Here is an 18,898-nt window from a genome sequence, read left to right as displayed (position 1 = left end):
GAGTAATAACCATCTTATATAAACTGGAATCACAGTTCATTTTCTAACTAACATGTCATTTAACTAGTCAGAAACATTCAAAAAACACATTTCCTGGATTAGCTATAAATTATCCGAGTAGAATTAAATTGCTACGTCATAACCTTCGACATTGCAAATGGCTGACCTATTGTAACATTCAACCCGCGTTCAGTTCAAAGCTGGCTGGCGATTCAAATTACAAGTAATGTTGGTTCAATAATGGAGAAAACATTAAATGGATTTAACAAATATTTGATAAGGTTTGTTAAACCAGATAACAACAAGGAAAGTTTGGATTATTAAAGTTAAACTGGTAAGGCATTTATGAAGTGTACATATTTCGGACATATATAGTATTCGGATAAACAGTAATTGATATACTAGATGCTCCATCATGACCATTCATTAAGATTGTGTTTTGTTGCAAATGCAGTCATAGGGATGAGGATAATAAAATGACAATAAATATGTGATGAAAATGTGCAACCACACATATCTCAAATTACTTAAATGTGTTGAATGACTTAAATGTGTTATGATTACGTAGATCTTAATGAGAATTTATTGTTTTTACAAATGAACATAGTAAAATGATAGAAATAATAAAAGTTTTGAAATTAACATGTTTTGTTTTTCTAAGTCGATATTGTTTGCACAAACTTATACCCTGATTTTCCAAATTTCTCCCTATTTTTAAAGCCTAGGGTAGTCTCCGCCTTGTTGTAAGATATATCTAGTTGCTTTCACAGATGTACAGTGACCCAAAATGGATGGGAAGAGTTTGTGATCATTTACGCAGTTGACATTCCGTTAACATCAACATTAAAGTTGTTTGGACTTCCAACATTTTTGAGTGGGACTTCCATAAGTAAAGGGAAGGAAGTCAGGACTTCCAAAATTTATTTCTTAGTGCAAGCCCTGCATACTCCTAGGATCATGAAACTTCATTGGTAGATTGATCATGTCTGGCAGATGACCCCTATTGATTTTGAGGTCACTAGGTCAAAGGTCAAGGTCATGGTCACCCGAAATAGTAAAATGGTTTTCGGATGATAACTCAAGAACGCATATGCCTAGGATCATGACACTTCATGTGTAGATTGATCATGACTCGCAGATGACCCCTATTGATTTTGAGGTCAGTAGGTCAAAGGTCAAGGTCACGGTGACCCGAAATAGTTAAATGGTTTCCGTATGATAACTCAAGAACGCTTACGCCTAGGATCATGAAACTTCATAGGTACATTGATCATGACTGGCAGATGACACTTTTAATTTTCTTGTCACTATGTCAAAGGTCAAGGTCACAGTGAATTGAAACAGTAAAATGGTTTCCTGATGATAACCCAAGAATAATTAGGCCTAGGATCATGAAACTTTATAGGTACATTGATCATGACTCGCAGATGACCCCTATTGATTTTCAGGTCACTAGGTCAAGGTCACAGTGACAAAAAACGTATTCACACTGTCACAATGGCTGCCACTACAACGGACAGCCCATATGGGGGGCATGCATGTTTTACAAACAGCCCTTGTTTACAAATAAATACACCCATGCCAATTTTAACGCGCTTTTTATCAGTACTGAAATTTAACGATTAATATACCAGTAAACTGCCATTGTTACCTTTGCAAAACACTAATTGGTTATTTCTTAAGTGTTAAAAACGACCCCAGCTTGTGTAAACAACACTGTCACTAATAGACTGTTTTTCACGCTTTACTGCGTGCCATAGTAAGCCGCAAATATAGAATGTTAATACTACATGTAGCTAGAACCGGTGCTTTGCTTAAGTTAGCAAATTCTCAGATTAAAACATGTCTTTAAGTGATCATGCTCGTCGGATTTTCGGGAGCCATAGCCAAAGCGCGATATATTGGACAGCGCGATATACCGGTCTGCGATATATCGGCGCCGCTTTATCTAGAGTATCTGGCACCCTAGATGAACCTGTCTCACTCACTCCTGCACCCACACTGACAGCAACTGATGCATTATTCAGTTCAGTCATTCACACTGTAATTTTACATCACAAACAATCAAAATTAAATTAACACTAACATCAACATCCCTCCAAATAAAAAATGTTGCAAGAATCGCATTCAAACTTTCTAAAATGCTGTTTAAACATTTGGTTAAATTATACTAAATGTAACATACTGTAAAATCATAAAATTTCGTGTGGTACGAATTTTCGTGGATTTCGTTGGTCCACTGAACCACGAATTCAAGTACCAACGATTATTTATACCTTTTTAATCCGAAATCCGTCATTTCCGAATGTCATTTCCGACATTTTCTTGTGTTGTCAGTTATCCGAGATATTTGTTTTTGTTCTAGATACTTCACTTCAGAAGGTCACATTACATTATATCTATGAACTTTTTTTTTTATCCCCACGCTTTTTGAAAAAAAGGTGGGGATATTGTGGTTATCTCCGCCGTCCGTCCGTCTGTCTGTCTGTCCGTCCGTCCTGGCCACTATCTCCTCCTACACTAAAAGCACTAGAACCTTGAAACTTACACACATGGTAGCTATGAGCATATGTGCGACCCTGCACTATTTGGAATTTTGATCTGACCCCTGGGTCAAAAGTTATAGCGGTTGGGGTGGGGCCGCGTCAGAAATTATCACTCATTTTTTTAGGTTATTTTACATTTACTTCTTTATTTCTACACCGATTCACTTCAAATTGATACTGGACCTCTCTTATGACAATATGGTCAATCTCAACCATGCATGGCCCCATTCCCAACCCTGGGGCGCCCCGCCCACATAGGCCACACCCACCAAAAATTTCCATTTACTATAATTTTTTCATTTGTACACGGATTCACTTCAAATTGATACTGAACTTTTGTAATGACATTAGGTTCAATCTCAACTATGCATGGCCCCAATCCCAACCCTGGGGCGCCCGCCCACATAGGCCACACCCACCAAAAAATTCCATTTACTATAATTTTTTCATTTCTACACGGATTCACTTCAAATTGATACTGAACTTCTCTTATGACATTAGGGTCAATCTCAACTATGCATGGCCCCATAACCAACCCTGGGGCCCCGCCCACATAGACCACACCCACCCAAAATTGCCTTTACTATAATTTCTTCATTTCTACACCGATTCACTTCAAATTGATATTGAACTTCTCTTATGACAATACAGTCAATCTCAACTATGCATGGCCCCATAACCAACCCTGGGGCGCCCCGCCCACATAGACCACACCCACCCAAAATTGCCTTTTACTATAATTTCTTCATTTCTACACCGATTCACTTCAAATTGATACTGAACCTCTCTTATGACAATACGGTCAATCTCAACTATGCATGGCCCCATTACCAACCCTGGGGCCCCGCCCACATAGACCACACCCACCCAAAATTGCCTTTTACTATAATTTCTTCTTTTCTACACCGATTCACTTCAAATTGATACTGAACTTCTCTTATGACAATACGGTCAATCTCAACTATGCATGGCACAATTACCAACCCTGGGGCGCCCTGCCCACATATGTCACACCCACCCAAAATTGCCTTTTACTATAACTTCTTCATTTCTACACCAATTCACTTCTAATTTATGATGAACTTCTCTTATGACAATACGGTCAATCTCAGCTATAAATGGCCCCATTACCAACCCTGGGGCACACCTAGGTCAAACATTCGGCGTGGGGATACGCGTCGGCCTCTGCCGCGCCATTTCTAGTTTTATTCATCATCATTAATGTACGTTTTATTAATCATGGTAAATAAATATAATAAATAGCATTACCAATTGTGGAGAAAAACAAACTTCTTTTACGTGACATCGTAAAATTAACAGTTTGCAGATTTATTATATATGTCAATGTGTGCAAATTAAATTTAAAAGAGACAAACATGTCTTTTGGGGACCTTATTACTCAAGTGTTTTTACTAGGTGACCGATTGTGCTGAGAAGTGCAAATATTGTCAAAACAACATCGATAGCAATTAGCGAGCAGGGACCCACAAGTGCGCCGCTTTATTGCTCTTACCGACAATTATCGGCAACACTTTCGTGCTTCAGTGCACATTAACCTCAAGTCTTGCTGTCAACACAGATTAGAAGATTATGCTTCGTTATTACTCAGGTTGTTTTAATAAAACTTTAATTATTATGACGGTCAGTCTTCCCCGAAAATTTGAAATCCACGAAATTAAGTGTCAACGAATTAGTTGTTTTTTATTAAGCCATGAAATTTCATACCGACAAATTTCTATACGTTTACAGTATGAGTGATTCCAAATTATTTAGTGTAATGTAACCTAGTGTGAGAACAGTGTTACTCCACTTAAAGCTTATTCAATCCATTTTTTACTTAATGGAATAATTTTTTTATATTTTGACGTAGATCATAGGGCCACACTGCCGCCCCATAATTTGCCACCCTAGGCGGCGGCCTAGTTAACCTAGTAGTTAATAGACAATCCCAGAATCAATAAATTGACAGCTGCCATATTGGCTATCACGTGAACCCGCCGCCATCTTGGTACTCAAGAATTTGAAAAAATAACAGCGTTCTACATGGGTGATATGTAGAACTTATCTGTCAAATACTTCATGTAATGTTTAAGGCCGAATTTGCTGATTTTTTTTTTAAGAAATCATTTCAGTTACGCCTTTTGCTTAAAACACATTTATTATGCCCCCCTTCGAAGAAGATGGGGTATTTTGTTTTGCACATGTCGGTAGGTCGGTTTGTCGGTCTGTCCACCAGATGGTTTCCGGGTGATAACTCAAGAACGCTTAGGCCTAGGATCATGAAACTACATTGATCATGACTGGCAGATGACCCCTATTGATCTGCAGGTCACTAGGTCAAAGGTCAAGGTCACAGTGACTTGAAAAATTAAAATGGTATCCGGATGATAACTCATGCATGCTTAGGTCTAGGATCATGAAACTTCATAGGTACATTGATCATGACTGGCAAATGACCTCTATTGATTTTCAGGTCACTAGGTCAAAGGTCAAGGTCACAGTTACTCAAACAGTAAAATGGTTTCCAGATGATAACTCAAGAATGCTTACGCCTAGGATCATGAAACTTCATATGTACATTGATCATGACTGGCAGATGACATCTATTGATTTTCAGGTCACTAGGTCAAAGGTCAAGGTCACAGTGACTCGAAATAGTAAAATGGTGTCCGGATGATAACTCAAGAATGCTTACGCCTAGGATCATGAAACTTCATAGGTACATTGATCATGACTGGCAGATGACCCCTATTAATTTTCTGGTCACTAGGTCAAAGGTCAAGGTCACAGTGAATTGAAACAGTAAAATGGTTTCCTGATGATAACCCAAGAATAATTAGGCCTAGGATCATGAAACTTCATAGGTACATTGATCATAACTGGCAGATGACCCCTATTGATTTTCAGGTCACTAGGTCAAAGGTCAAGGTCGCAGTGACAAAAAACGTATTCACAAAATGGCTGCCACTACAACTGACAGCCTATATGGGGGGTATGCATGTTTTACAAACAGCCCTTGTTACTTTATTGAATTTTATTGGAAGATAATTATTAAGGTTATTTCCGCATATAAAGTCTGACGTAATTTTGTGAATTTAAAAGTTAATTATTCTGGAAATGTTAACTAGCGAAATTTTAAAAGATTTATGAACGAAATTTACAATTTCTTTGAAACTCAGATATCTGCCTTTGATTAAAACATTATTATTTTTTATAAAAAAAGTATATAGTTCCAGATATACTCATTAAGAAAATGTATATGATTCAAAACCGAGACAGACTTTTTTTATTGAATAGTACATATCTTTAGCAGACAATATTTTTGTGATTTTTACATGTACTAGTCCAGGGATTTTCATTAATAGCGAAAATTTGTAAGATGTCGGAACATGACAGTTTTTTTAATTGAAAAGTGAGTATCTGCTTTTGCCTATAACTTTATTTTTGTTTTATCATTTAAATACCATTCTAATGTTAGAATCCAAGTATGTAGCCTGAACAAACTGGGTTTGTCTTGTTCTAAATGTTTACTTATTTGTTTTCTTGTTTCAATCTTTCCGAAATACTGTCGGTCCTCGGATTTTTCCGATAAAAAATTGGAAAATCCGAAAATTATTCTAATATTGCCGGACCTCGTGTCCGGTAATAAAATTATGGCGAAATTTGGAATTCCATAAGCTATTTCCAGAAAAGTTTCAAGGCAAAAGTGTGAATTTACCGAGTTATTTATGAATACTCCAATCATGTAAAACATTAATTCATTGGTTACATTTCTTGAATGACGTACGTGAATATACGGTATCCAAAGATTTTTGCTGCGTCGTGAATGCAAATTACACACTACGTCATCACTATATGAGTAGATTCGCAAAGGGAGAGAATCGATACCATATACTTTTGGTTCCCGTTATATCCGATTAATTTGTAAGTAAGCAGGGCATTAACACAGGTCTTTGTGATCTTCCCGCGATCTGTCAACACCTACAGAGGAGTTCGAAGGAAAACAGAGTATCCAGATATATAACTGGTGATTTTGTTTTCATTTTGTTTTTTAATATCTTTAAACGTTTTAATTAAAATTTGGTAAAGGAGCCAAACCAAACTCTCATGATGATCAAACTCAGCACTGCAGATGTTACAGCTCATGACCCTTCAGCAGCTGTAGACAAATGGCTGTTTAGATTCAATGGTTTTATGTAAAATTAAATATTTAATGAGGTTTTTACGTAACAAACTCACACCTACATACAGGACCAACAAAGTTTTCTACCATAATTAAAAAAAAGCATCCAAATAATTCACTCAAAAGCATTGGGATTGACTTTAAGACTAGTATAGTATAGCCTACAACAGCTTAGCAAAAAGATTAAGCATTGTATGCTCATGATACAGGGAGATGGTCTTCGTCGACTTAATTATTAGCGCCCACCCAAGGCTATGACTGACAGGTATCCAACGAAAGAAGATTAATCAGAGGATGTGTCTTCAGTAGAGGATTCAGATATCCAGGATGAAGAGACAAATGCTAAAGAAATCTTGGCAATTCTGAATGATTAAATGCTTGATTTGTGTATTAATCTGATAATATTAAATAAAATATTGTTAAAAATGTACTCTTTGTCTTTCGTCGTCATTATTTACTTTTTGGGCCTGAAATAATCAGTCTGGGCCGGAAAATTGGCTGCAGGATTATAGGACCTCATGGCCGGCAATAAATTATAATTTTGGGAAGGACTGCTTGCTTTACTTAATTTCTTAATACAATCTAGATTTACCATAAAAATGTTCAACATGACACTAATTTAGTCATACGAAAACTTAAATAGTCCCAATATTGTTCGCTACATTCCGTCAACGTATTAATTTCTTTCTTAAATGTTCACTCTACAGTTTAGATTTAAAATAAACTTTTCAAACACGAACGCAGTGATGTTTTTCTTCGGTAATTACTGATTGTCATTTTAATTAAATTAATTAATGGTAAAAGAAACACCATCTGCGATTGAGGAACGAAAGCATTCCCTCATTGGGAGACGATGTCCCAATGGTGGATTGAAAGTGTTAATTGGTATGTCTGTGACACCATATATCTCCACATGTGTAGATGCTGTTATAAAGATAAGACACCGTGCGTCACCTTCTAATAACATGTCAAATCACAATAAAGGCCTAATTCATGATGAGTTTTATCAGAGTCATAGATCTTCGTCTCAGGATTGATGACTCTTAAACAATGCAGATGGACCTGATACAAATATTTATTTAAATAATACAAACTTTTATATGATTATTGTATCGATAACAGATACCTTCTAAATCTTCAAATATGTTTAATAAAATCCCGTCACTTCGTTTTATTGTTCAGGGACCTATATAAACATATAGGTCCCTGCATTGTTCTTCAATACACACAGATGGCGGCGCCAGGGGTGGTAATCTCGGAGTAATTGATTTTTGGGATTGTCTATAAAGACCAAAGTCTTTGAACGCTTATGTTGTTTACTGATTTCACTCCATGACAGCTCAAATAATAATAATTAAAATATTGATTGTTCATTGACACCATTTGTATCCAAATATTAACATTGACTGATTATCACTTACTTACGTATATTAGTTGCATGACAAAAAGTTTCACTCGTTATTATTGTCACATTATTTATCTGGGCTAAAATCTTAAATGTTTTTGTAAAAAGAAGGGATTTAGTTGACACTTGTTTGTAATTTCATTTAATTGTTCACAGGGCTTTTTTTTCTGATTTTGTGAAGCCCCCTCACTTCGTGAAAAAATTAGTCGCTAACTTGTAAAAATTGTGAAGTGTCACGTTGAAATCTTGTAGTGTATCTGAGATAATGCCCTTAAAAATTACATCATATGAAAACAGCTCTTATTTGAGAAAACGGAAGGTTAATATGGCTCTTGTGCAAGGCAATGCTCTTTATTGATTTCTACACACCCTTGAAGTTACATGTTGAAATCTTGAATCATATCTGAAATATAGCCCTGAAAAGTTACACGATACCAAAACAGCAAAGGTCAATAAATCTTATTTGAGCAAGTGTAGGGTTATGGTTCTTGTGCCCAGCACTTCTCATTGATATCTACACACACATGAAATTTCATGTTAAATTAAATCTTGTACCGACTACCATATCTGAGATATACAATGTAGTCCTGAAAAGTTACATCATACACAAATTTAAAAGGGCAGTAACTCTTGTTTAAAAGGGAGGTTTATTGTTCTTGTACAAGGCATTTCTCCTTATTGATACATGTATCTATACACCCATGAAGTTTAATGTTGGTATCTTGTATGGTATGTAAGATAAAGCCCTGAAAAATACATCATAAAAAAGGGCAATAACTCTTATTTGAAAAAGTGTAGGGTTATGGATCTTGTGCATGACACTTCTCCTCACTGATATCTATACACACATGAAGTGTCATGTTAGTATCTTATTTAGTTTCTGAGACTTAGCCCTGAAAATTTAGTGACATGTATAAGAATACATAAAAAGGAGCTTGTCTACCTATTGATAAAAACCCTCATTGTTGCAAGTCAAAATAACTAAAAATAAATAACAATTATCAAAATAAATTCCCACAAACCAAGAATTAAACTTTTTGGCAATGTGATGTGAGAGGAAATGAAGTTAATTTGCGATACAAATTTAGTTAAAACATGTACAAAAGACGACCTCCACGGTGTTGCAAGTGTTGTCCCAAGGGTAATGATTTATTGAAACATAGTAGACAGCAACTAAACCATGTTACATACATGTACGCCCCAGGGTCATGATTTATTGAAGCAATATGCAGGGGTTTCACTGGCCCCCAAAAAGTTGTCGCACTTTTTCATGACGAGAAAACCTTCGGTTAATCAGACCTTATTTTTTAATGACATTCATTTAAAAAAAACTAACAACTAAATAATGTCATTGACTATGTTATAACTTAAATAACTATAATTCCCTATAATTACCCAAATTACAAGAAGTAACTTTAATTATAATGTCCTAAAACAGTTGTGAAACTCTGTTGCTCTGGTCTCCTTCCTACATGTACCATTGAGTAATTAAATTATACTTAAATTGAATGTGCTTTAATTCCCTTTTATTAACCAGGTAATTAACCAGGTTTCCCCAAGGAAAAACTGGTTATTAGATTGGCGAATGTCGGTGGGCGGGTGGGCTGGCAGGCGGAACAAGCTTGTTCGGGCCATAACTATGTCGTTCATTGTGAGATTTTAAAATAATTTGGCACATTTGTTCACCATCATTGGACGGTGTGTCGTGCGAAAGAATTACGTCGATATCTCCAAGGTCAAGGTCACACTTTGAGTTCAAAGATCAAACATGGCCATAAATGAGCTTTTCCGGGCCATAACTATGTCGTTCATTGTGAGATTTTAAAATCATTATGCATATTTGTTAACCATCATGGGACGGTGTCTTGCGCGAAAGAATTACGTCGATATCTCCAAGGTCAAGGTCACACTTTGAGTTCAAAGGTCAAATTGGCCATAAATGAGCTTGTCCGGGTCATAACTTTACATGTCATTTATTGTAAGATTTTAGAATCAATTGGCACATTTGTTCACATTGGACGATGTGTTGTGCGAAAGAATTACCTCAATATCTTTAAGGTCAAGGTCACACTTTGAGTTCAAAGGTCAAAAATGGCCATATTAAATGAGCTTGTCTGGGCCATAACTATGTCGTTAATTGTGAGATTTTAAAATCATCTGGCACATTTGTTCACAATCATTGGACGGTGTGTCATGCGAAAGAATTACGTTAATATCTCCCAGGGTTTTTTTTTGCCCGATTTTATAGCCGAAATTCGGCTATGTTCCCAATCCCAAAAAGTATACTTTTTTCCCAAAATGTGGCAAAAAATTCCCAATTGCAAAAAAAAAAAAAATTTTTTTTTTTTTTTTAGAAAGAAGTCTTACGTGTATTTTATCTCAATTTTAATTCAATTACATCTAAGAAAGTATTATATGATTTTTTTTCTTTTAATTTGAATGATTATAAAGAGTTATATCAAATTTAGTATTTCCCTACTCAGTGGACTTTTCGTGTGGAAAAAAAGGCTAATGAATTTATTTTCCCAATTTCATGAAAATTCCGATAAAATTCCCAATTCCAAAGCCATGGGCTATCTTCCCAAAAAGTGGAAAAAAAAACCTGTCTCCAAGGTCAAGGTCAAACTTTGAGTTCAAAAGTAAAAAATGGCCATAAATGAGCTTGTCTGGGCGATAAACTTTGTCATTCGTTGTGAGATTTCAAAATGGCTCTGTACATTAATTTTGTTCACAATCATTGGACGGCGTTCAAAGGTCAAAATGACCCCTCATCCAAGCTTTAGTGATGGATGAAGGGGCATTATTGGAAATAAAGCCTGAGGCTGAGCATGTATAATATAGCATATCGTTCCGACTATATTTTTAATCGATCGCGATTTAAAGCATAAAAACAAATCGAGTATACCTCACTCCAACCGGAAGCGCTCTTCAATCGGAAGTCATAATTTACAGTAAAAAGAATGTTTTGTTGCATTACTTCATAAAGGGTGGGAAATCCATTGATTCCTTTTTAAACAAAATATATAATGTTCAAATGGGATGGGAATATACATGCTCAGCCTCAGGCTTTATTTCCAATAATGCCCCTTCATCCATCACTTAAGCTTGGATGAGGGGTCATTATTTTCCATATAGCCTTCTGGCTTTCACATGTCCCGTCTGTAGATCTGCCATAGTCATTAGCACTTTTCTATGGAATTCCATAGAAAATATTATGGAATTCTACGGAAATCAATGGAAATCCATGGAATTTGATGGAATTCCATCCACTTGCCAATTTTCCATCTGAAGCTGTTATGGAATTCCACGGAATCTCGACTAAAATTCCATGCATTTCCACGGAATGTATGGAAAACACCATGGAAAGTTGGACTTAGCCATTTTTTTCAATGGAAATCATTATGGAAAATAACTTATACATTTTCTTGGATGGAAATCAATGGAAAATAACTTAGAAAATTTTCGCTGGTTGTCTGAAATTTATTTGTAGTTTAATACATGTATGAATTTATTTGCATCATGTATTTTGTATTTAAAAGAAAATGCAATAAAGACAATTATAAATTTGTTCTAGAAATTGGAACACTTCTGGAACTGTTCCATATTTGTGTTCTAAAACGTATGTTCTGGAATTGTTCCAAAACAGTTTTTTTAGAATAAATCCAGAACATTTGTGGAAAATGGCTTAGGACTGAAACTGTTCCAATAATTTCAAGAACCTTTTTAGAACATTTCAAGGACAAAATATGGTCAAGAAATTTCTAAAAATGTTTTAAAATGTAGTTCTTGAACACATCTAGAACGCTTTAAGAACCAGTAAGTTCTACAAAAGTTCTAATGGGGAATAAGAACATAATAGAACACCTTACACTTACAAATAGCTAAATAGACTTCATAGTAGCGACAGCAGCAGCAGCAGCAGTAGTAGTAGTTGTTGTAGATGTAGTATCTGTATTAGTAGTAGTAGTTGTTGTTGTTGTAGTAGTAGGTGTTGTTGTTGTAGTAATTGATGTAGTAGCAGTAGTGTTTTTTATATCAGTAGAGGTTGTGGTGGTAGTAGTAGTAGTAGAAGTAGTAGCATTAACAGTTTCTGTAGCAATAGTAGTAGCAATAGAAGTAGCAGTAGTAGCAGTTGTTGCAATAGTAGCAGTTGTTGTTGCTGCTGCTGTTGCTGCTGTTCTTGTTGCTGCTGTTGTGTTGCTGCTGTTGCTGTTGTTGTTGCTGCTGTTATTGTTGCTGTTGTTGTTGGTGGTGGTGTTGTTGTTGGTGGTGTTGTTGTTGGTGGTGTTGTTGATGCTGTAGTAATTAAAGTAGTAGTTCTGCAGAAGTAGGAGCAGTTGTTACTTTCAAAGCAATTTCTACAAGTTTAAATTCCTTAACCCTGTCCAAGTGGTATACACACTGTTTTTTCTCAATATCAAACTCAGCCAGTCCAGGTTGTCAAATAACAATCTATCTGATAACCCCAGCGTGTGCTTTGCATCAGATGTTGGGTATGTTTGCTGCAAATCTATTGGTTATAAGATATAACAGCCTTTTCTAATTGGCTGAATTCAAATACAGAAAGTTTACCTGTTAGATTGAAACATGAAACATGGTGGACAATGTACTGGTTTAACTTGTTAAAATAAAGTTAAAGAAATTTAACAAACAGAAGAGTTCATGAGTTTTTCCATTAAAAACACTTTCTTAAAATACTTATGTATTTATATCATTTGGAAAGTGACATGAAATATTGCTAAAGAGTGATGCATACATTGTTTGAGCAGTCTGTCTAGGAATAGAACAACAACTGAAGGTTTGTGATTTTTATTATTTCTAAATATTCCTTTAAATTTAATCTTCTTATGACATTATTGTAGACCTTTTTATGTGATATTTGAGGTTTTAGTATGGCAAATATAGTTTAAAAGCAGCTGTCACCCAAATTTTCACCAAATTTTCACTTAGTGGAGTTTGCAGGTTGAAAAAGGAAGTAATAAGACCTATGTGGAGAAATTAATAACGTTAAATGTAGTATCAGAATTTTATCATGCAAGGTTATGGAACTGAGGCTAAGGAAGTTTTATACTGTGCATGGTGAGCACTCAATGCTCATTAATGGTGTTAATGTTTATTATTATCCCCCGCCATAGGCGGAGGGATATTGTTTTGGCGTTGTCTGTCCGTCCTTCCATCCTTCCGTCTGTCCGTCTTTCCATCCGTCCATAGCCATATCCTGTTAGTGCTTTGGCGGATTTCATTGAAACCTGGTTCGAGTATATATATTGATAAGAGGATGATGCACACCAAATGGAATCGTACACCATCTGTTAAAAACGGGGTTATGGCCCTTTGTATCTTTAAATAATGCTTGTTTGAGTGTCAAATATAATACTTATGTGTCCAGAAGCATATTGACGGGGAATATCAATTCAATGTAATTGCTTGTAAATAAAAAATTAAAACCAATGGAATTGATTTTTGGGTATCTGAGTGTGCATTTTCATACCAATAGAATTACACATCATTCTAATTATAGCAATAATAAATTTGTACTAATCATACCAACAAATTAAGTTATGCTTAGTGCTTTGCGATGTATTCACTTCGTTTTTAGTTCTCTTTCTAAAGACCATTTAACAACTTAATATTTAAAACAATTCATGAATTACGTTCCCTATACATTTTCATTATGTGCTTTAATTACCATTGACCAGTTGATGGAAGATACTGCAGAGTTTGGCAGGGAAATAATCCAACAGCAAAGCGGCTCTTTAAGCGCATTTACCTAGAGGACTTACAGGGCCACAAATTCATGGTAAATATTGTCATGCCCTGGGCTAGATAAGTTATTTAATGTTAACCACCTGAAAGTATTTTGTCTTTTTGGAATTCAATATATCGGTCTACAGTAAGTCAGTTACACTTTTCTGGATCCTGGGATAACTTTAAAAAGTTCTAAGTATTTTTTCATGAAACTTGAAACATGAACAGATGACAATAAGGACATTTTGCACGTCATTTCATGTTGTTTATAATGCAAGAATTCTGGTTGCTATGTCAACAAATATATTTAACAAACTTAAAATAGTGAAGTTTAACAGGTAGGGGACCATTATTGCTTTGCAATCTCTTGTTATAGTTTGAATGTAAATAACTCTTTGCTTTAGACATTTTTATGATTTTTTATTCTGTAGAGCACACGTACCTCATACCAAAAAGGACCCGGAGGCAGTGACTGGTGATCAATATTCTCAGAAGAAGAGGAAAATGGAAGTGGAAGACTTGGACAAACATTTTTAAAAACTAGCCTCTGTGTTAAGCCTGGCAGTCTGTGGCTGGTGACATGTTTTATTTTGGTTACTTCTTGTATAAAAAAGACCAGTTATTTATTTTGTGAATTGTATTTTGTGTTTGTTTTTTGTCTTAATTTATTTGTTGTTTTTTTTATTTAGGAATTTGGATAATTGAATAAAGTCCGTGTTTAATAGTACTGAGCATAGTATAATAAATAACAAATTTACAACAGTTGTTAATTTGTTATGTATTATTATTAACTATGCCCAGTACTTGAATACTGGCTGTCTGCATGGGAATTTGTTTTCTAGAAAGTTGGTTTCAGACTTAAATATTTGAAGTTAACCTTCGGAACTTTTCTAGAATTGTACTGGAACACATCAACTAGAACTGAACTTCTGTTATCATACTGAAAGTGTTCTAGAATTAATAAGGAACAGTTGTTGAACGTTAAAACTTATGAGAAAAAACTCTATAACAATTGTACGTGATGTGTGTGTGCTTGTAATTGTGTGTGTTTATGAACATATGTGAGAAAGGAAGTATACTTGTCATAAGAGAAATGTAAAATTCTACTTCTATGTTTTATATTGTGCCTTTTATAAGTTTTTCTTTTCTCACCTGTATATGCGGGCATGTTTATGGATGTGTTTTTGAATGTGTGCATGCATGCCTGTGGTTAAGAGAGTTGGTACTTTATGAAAATGTAAAACCACTCATTTTTGAATATGTACTGTGACTGCATGTGTGTGGTTAATGATTGATGCCAGATCTTGTTCTTGTTTAACTTCTATGATGAAACCTTTAGTTACATTCACATTTGTTTTTCAAAATCGATAAAATGCCTTTGATCTATAATCTGTTTTTTTCTATTTTATTTCAGCTTTTTATTAAATTCCATAGCTTTTCACAGAATTCCATATAATTCTATGGAATTTCACGGCATTCTATGGAATTCCACGGCATTCTATGGAATTCCACGGCGTTCTATGGAATTCCACGGCGTTCTATGGAATTCCACGGCATTCTATGGAATTCCACGGCATTCTATGGAATTCCACGGCATTCTATGGAATTCCACGGCATTCTATGGAATTCCACGGCATTCTATGGATTTCCACGGCATTATATGGAATGCCACGGAATTCTATGGAATTCCACGGCATTTTATGGAATTCCATCCCATATCAAGTCCCTCTTCTGTTTTTTTTTCACTTTTCCATTGATTGCATGGAATCGGATGGAAAGTTAGTGCCAATACTCCACGGAATTCCATCTAACGATTTCCATAGAATTCCATATGATTCCACGGCAGATCTACAGACGGGGTATAATTTAGCATCTTTAAAAAGCAACAAAACCATTCTTTCCATAGAATGATATATAATACAACACAAAAAATAAAAAGTGTAACAAATATCAATTCCAAATAAGTATTGTCTTCCACTCTTATATAAATGCACCATATCTGTTATAAAATGTATAACAAATTCAAAAGCATTATGTATCAAACATATTTGATATTTGAACAACACAAAAGACCATGTCCATAAGAAATATTGTGTCTAATCAACATGAGAACTCAAAACAGCTTGGGAGAATGAGACATTTTCATTTGTTAAAGCCTTTCGAAGATAAAATTTTCGAAAGTTTTTATCCGACTTCCAGTCTGCAGTGTCCAATATATTTTTTAAACTACATCCTCTACTAAATGCAGCCGAGGTGGATGCACTTCTATACGAATGTGCCTTAAAGATTTCAGAATTGACACCCGACATAGTCAACACATCTTTCAACCATCTAGCAATGGTGCTAGAGGAAACTGGCTGAAAAGTCTTATATGATATAAAAAACTGTGACGATTTCCTAATCGTTTTAGTAACTCTAAGATAATGTAAAACAGTATGCATAACACATAATTCTTCTTTGTCATAATGATCTATTTTAAGCACAAATGCATCACCCATTTTAGTCGTTTTCAATAGTTTAGGAAATGTAAACACAACTGCCTGTTGTTCCTTATACAAGTTATTAACATTCGTAGAAACTCAAGTCTGTGCTCTTGGAGCTGTAGCCAGTGCAATCAGTGCTACCAATTTCAATGTCAACATTTTCAATGTCAGATTATTCAAAGGATAAAGAGACATTAAATATTTTAAAACAACTGATACATCCCACGTGAATCTATAACGCGGTACAGGTGGCTTACTATGAAAACAACCTTTAAGGTATCGTTTCACTAAGAAACAATTCTGACACCAAGAATTTCCGAAAAAAGGTAATGTCTGTAGAAGCATTGATTTGTGTGTGTTAAGAAATGAGTAAGATTTATTATTATACTTTAAATAATAAAGATAATCAACTACTTTAATTTCAGTCGTAATAAGGGGATTAACTTTTCTTCGTAAACACCAAAAATACCATAGTTTCCACGCCAGGTCATATTGCTTCCTAGTTCCAGGTCTCCATGACTGGATGATAGTGTTTGCAGTTTCTGGTAAAAGTCCTTGACTCTCAAGTGATTTCCGGATAAGACTGCTGCGCCCATGATGATCTTCTTTGCTAACGGATGCTCCTGTCCGTTGTGTGGCTGGGTGAGCAAGTCCCTGTGTTTTGGTAGCCTGACAGGAAAATCAGATAGAATAGTCATCATCATAGAAAACCATGTTTGAGACCTCCATATAGGAAAAACTACTATAGCTTTCCCTACTTTATCAGTTTTAATTTTATTGATTACTTTCCCCATAAGATTAAATGGGGGGAAAATATATGGAACTTCAGTTTTCCAACAAATACTAAATGCATTAGTATATGTTGATCCAGGTTCTGGAAACCAAGAGACAAATCTATCTATCTGCTTGTTAATTCTGGATGCAAAAAGATCTATTTTAGGTACAAAAAACTGAGAAGTAATTCTACAAAAAATATCTGCTTTTAACATCCATTCTGTTGCATCAGAAAAATTTCTTGAATAAAAATCAGCTGTATTTAAAACACCTGGGACATGAATAGCAGACAAATATACTTTCCTTTCAATACACCATTGCCAAATATCTTTTGTTAACAAATCCATAAAAATTGATGTCATGCCACCCATGTCATTAATATATTTTATTGCTGATATGTTATCAGATTGTAAATCTATGTGAACATTACAATGATGAACATGCAATGATTGTAAAGCATAGAAAATTGCAAGTAATTCTAAATAATTAATTGATAGAGCAGATTCTTCAGGATTCCATCTGCCGTTAGAATATCTTTCAGTGTCTAACTCTTCACAACCCCATCCTTGCTTAGATGCGTCAGTCCGACATCTCGACTGAATCGAAAAAGGACGAATCCGTTTTCCATTTTTTAATCTTATATTCTCTATCCACCACAAAAGTTCCATTTTACTTTCATCAGATAAAATCATTTTTTGATTAAAATCTGTACTAGAATTCAAACCGAGAATTTTGTTTCTTTCCAAAGTCCTATAATGTAGGGGTGCCTCAAAAACTGCATAAAATGCATTAATAATCAATCCTATAAATGACGCCAATTCTCGTACAATAATTGTATTTTTACTATAAATATTTCAAGCGTACAAAATGATCTTTTGTAACTTTTCTTCTGTGAGGAAAACCATGAATTGAACACTGTCAATAATAAATCCAAAAAAAGACCATCCTTTGTGTAGGGATCAGAACCGATTTTGAATGGTTAATGGTATAACCTAATTTCTGCAAAGTGTCAATCATTGTTAGTGTGTTAGCCTTACAAACAGCTTGATTCAGGTTCATATTCAACGAATCATCAATGTAGTATGAACAGCGTATGCCTAACTGTCGAAAATAGGAATACACTGGTTTTAAAATTTTTGTAAAAATATATGGGGCAGATGCCAATCCGAACGGAAGACAACTGAACGAGAACAACACTTCGTTCCAATAAAATTTAAGATATTTCTGGCTTTCTTTATGAATTGGTATAGAATAATATGCTTGTTCCATGTCTACTGATGTCATGAAATCATTTTCTTGTAATAAATCCAAAACAACATTAAATGTTTCTTGTTTGAAATGATGGTATGTTACAAACTCATTCAAGGCTTTAAGATTAATTACTGGTCTAAATTTACCACCAGGTTTTGGTACAATGAATATATTTGATATGAACTCATTTGGTTCTGATATGGATACCTTTATGGCACCTATTTCCAATAATTTTTTAATTTCAGTATCTATTATAATTCGCTGTTCATTATTAAATTTAATACTATTTGGAAGTTTTTTCTGAACAGGCTGTTTGTAAAATTCAATGGAATAACCATTGACAACATCTAGTATCCATGGGTCAGTGGTTAGTTTTTCCCAACTTTCAAAACAATTTTTAAGTTTACCGACCGAGGAATCTACTTGTCGTTTGGGTAAGCGGAAGTAGCTCCTACCCGGCCTGCTCTGGCCCTGAAAGGTCTTGAGAAATTTCCTTTCTGTACAGGAT

General features: G+C 35.0%; 1 protein-coding gene and 1 long non-coding RNA gene across 2 annotated transcripts in view; both read left to right on the top strand.

Moving 5' to 3' along the window:
* Positions 1-18,898, top strand: part of LOC127866177 (uncharacterized) — a 39,744-nt gene that overhangs the window by 3,326 nt on the left and 17,520 nt on the right. The gene's annotated exons all lie outside the window — the stretch shown is intronic.
* LOC127866195 (uncharacterized) lies at positions 12,480-15,742 on the top strand. The gene is made up of 3 exons (XR_008042882.1): positions 12,480-12,932; positions 13,834-13,934; positions 14,314-15,742. It is a non-coding gene; the product is annotated as an uncharacterized LOC127866195 (long non-coding RNA).

This window comes from Dreissena polymorpha, chromosome 2 (genome assembly GCF_020536995.1).
Source record: "Dreissena polymorpha isolate Duluth1 chromosome 2, UMN_Dpol_1.0, whole genome shotgun sequence".
NCBI classification, from domain to species: domain Eukaryota; kingdom Metazoa; phylum Mollusca; class Bivalvia; order Myida; family Dreissenidae; genus Dreissena; species Dreissena polymorpha.
Note: the sequence above shows the minus strand (reverse complement) of the source record. Positions and strands in the feature narration are given on the sequence as shown.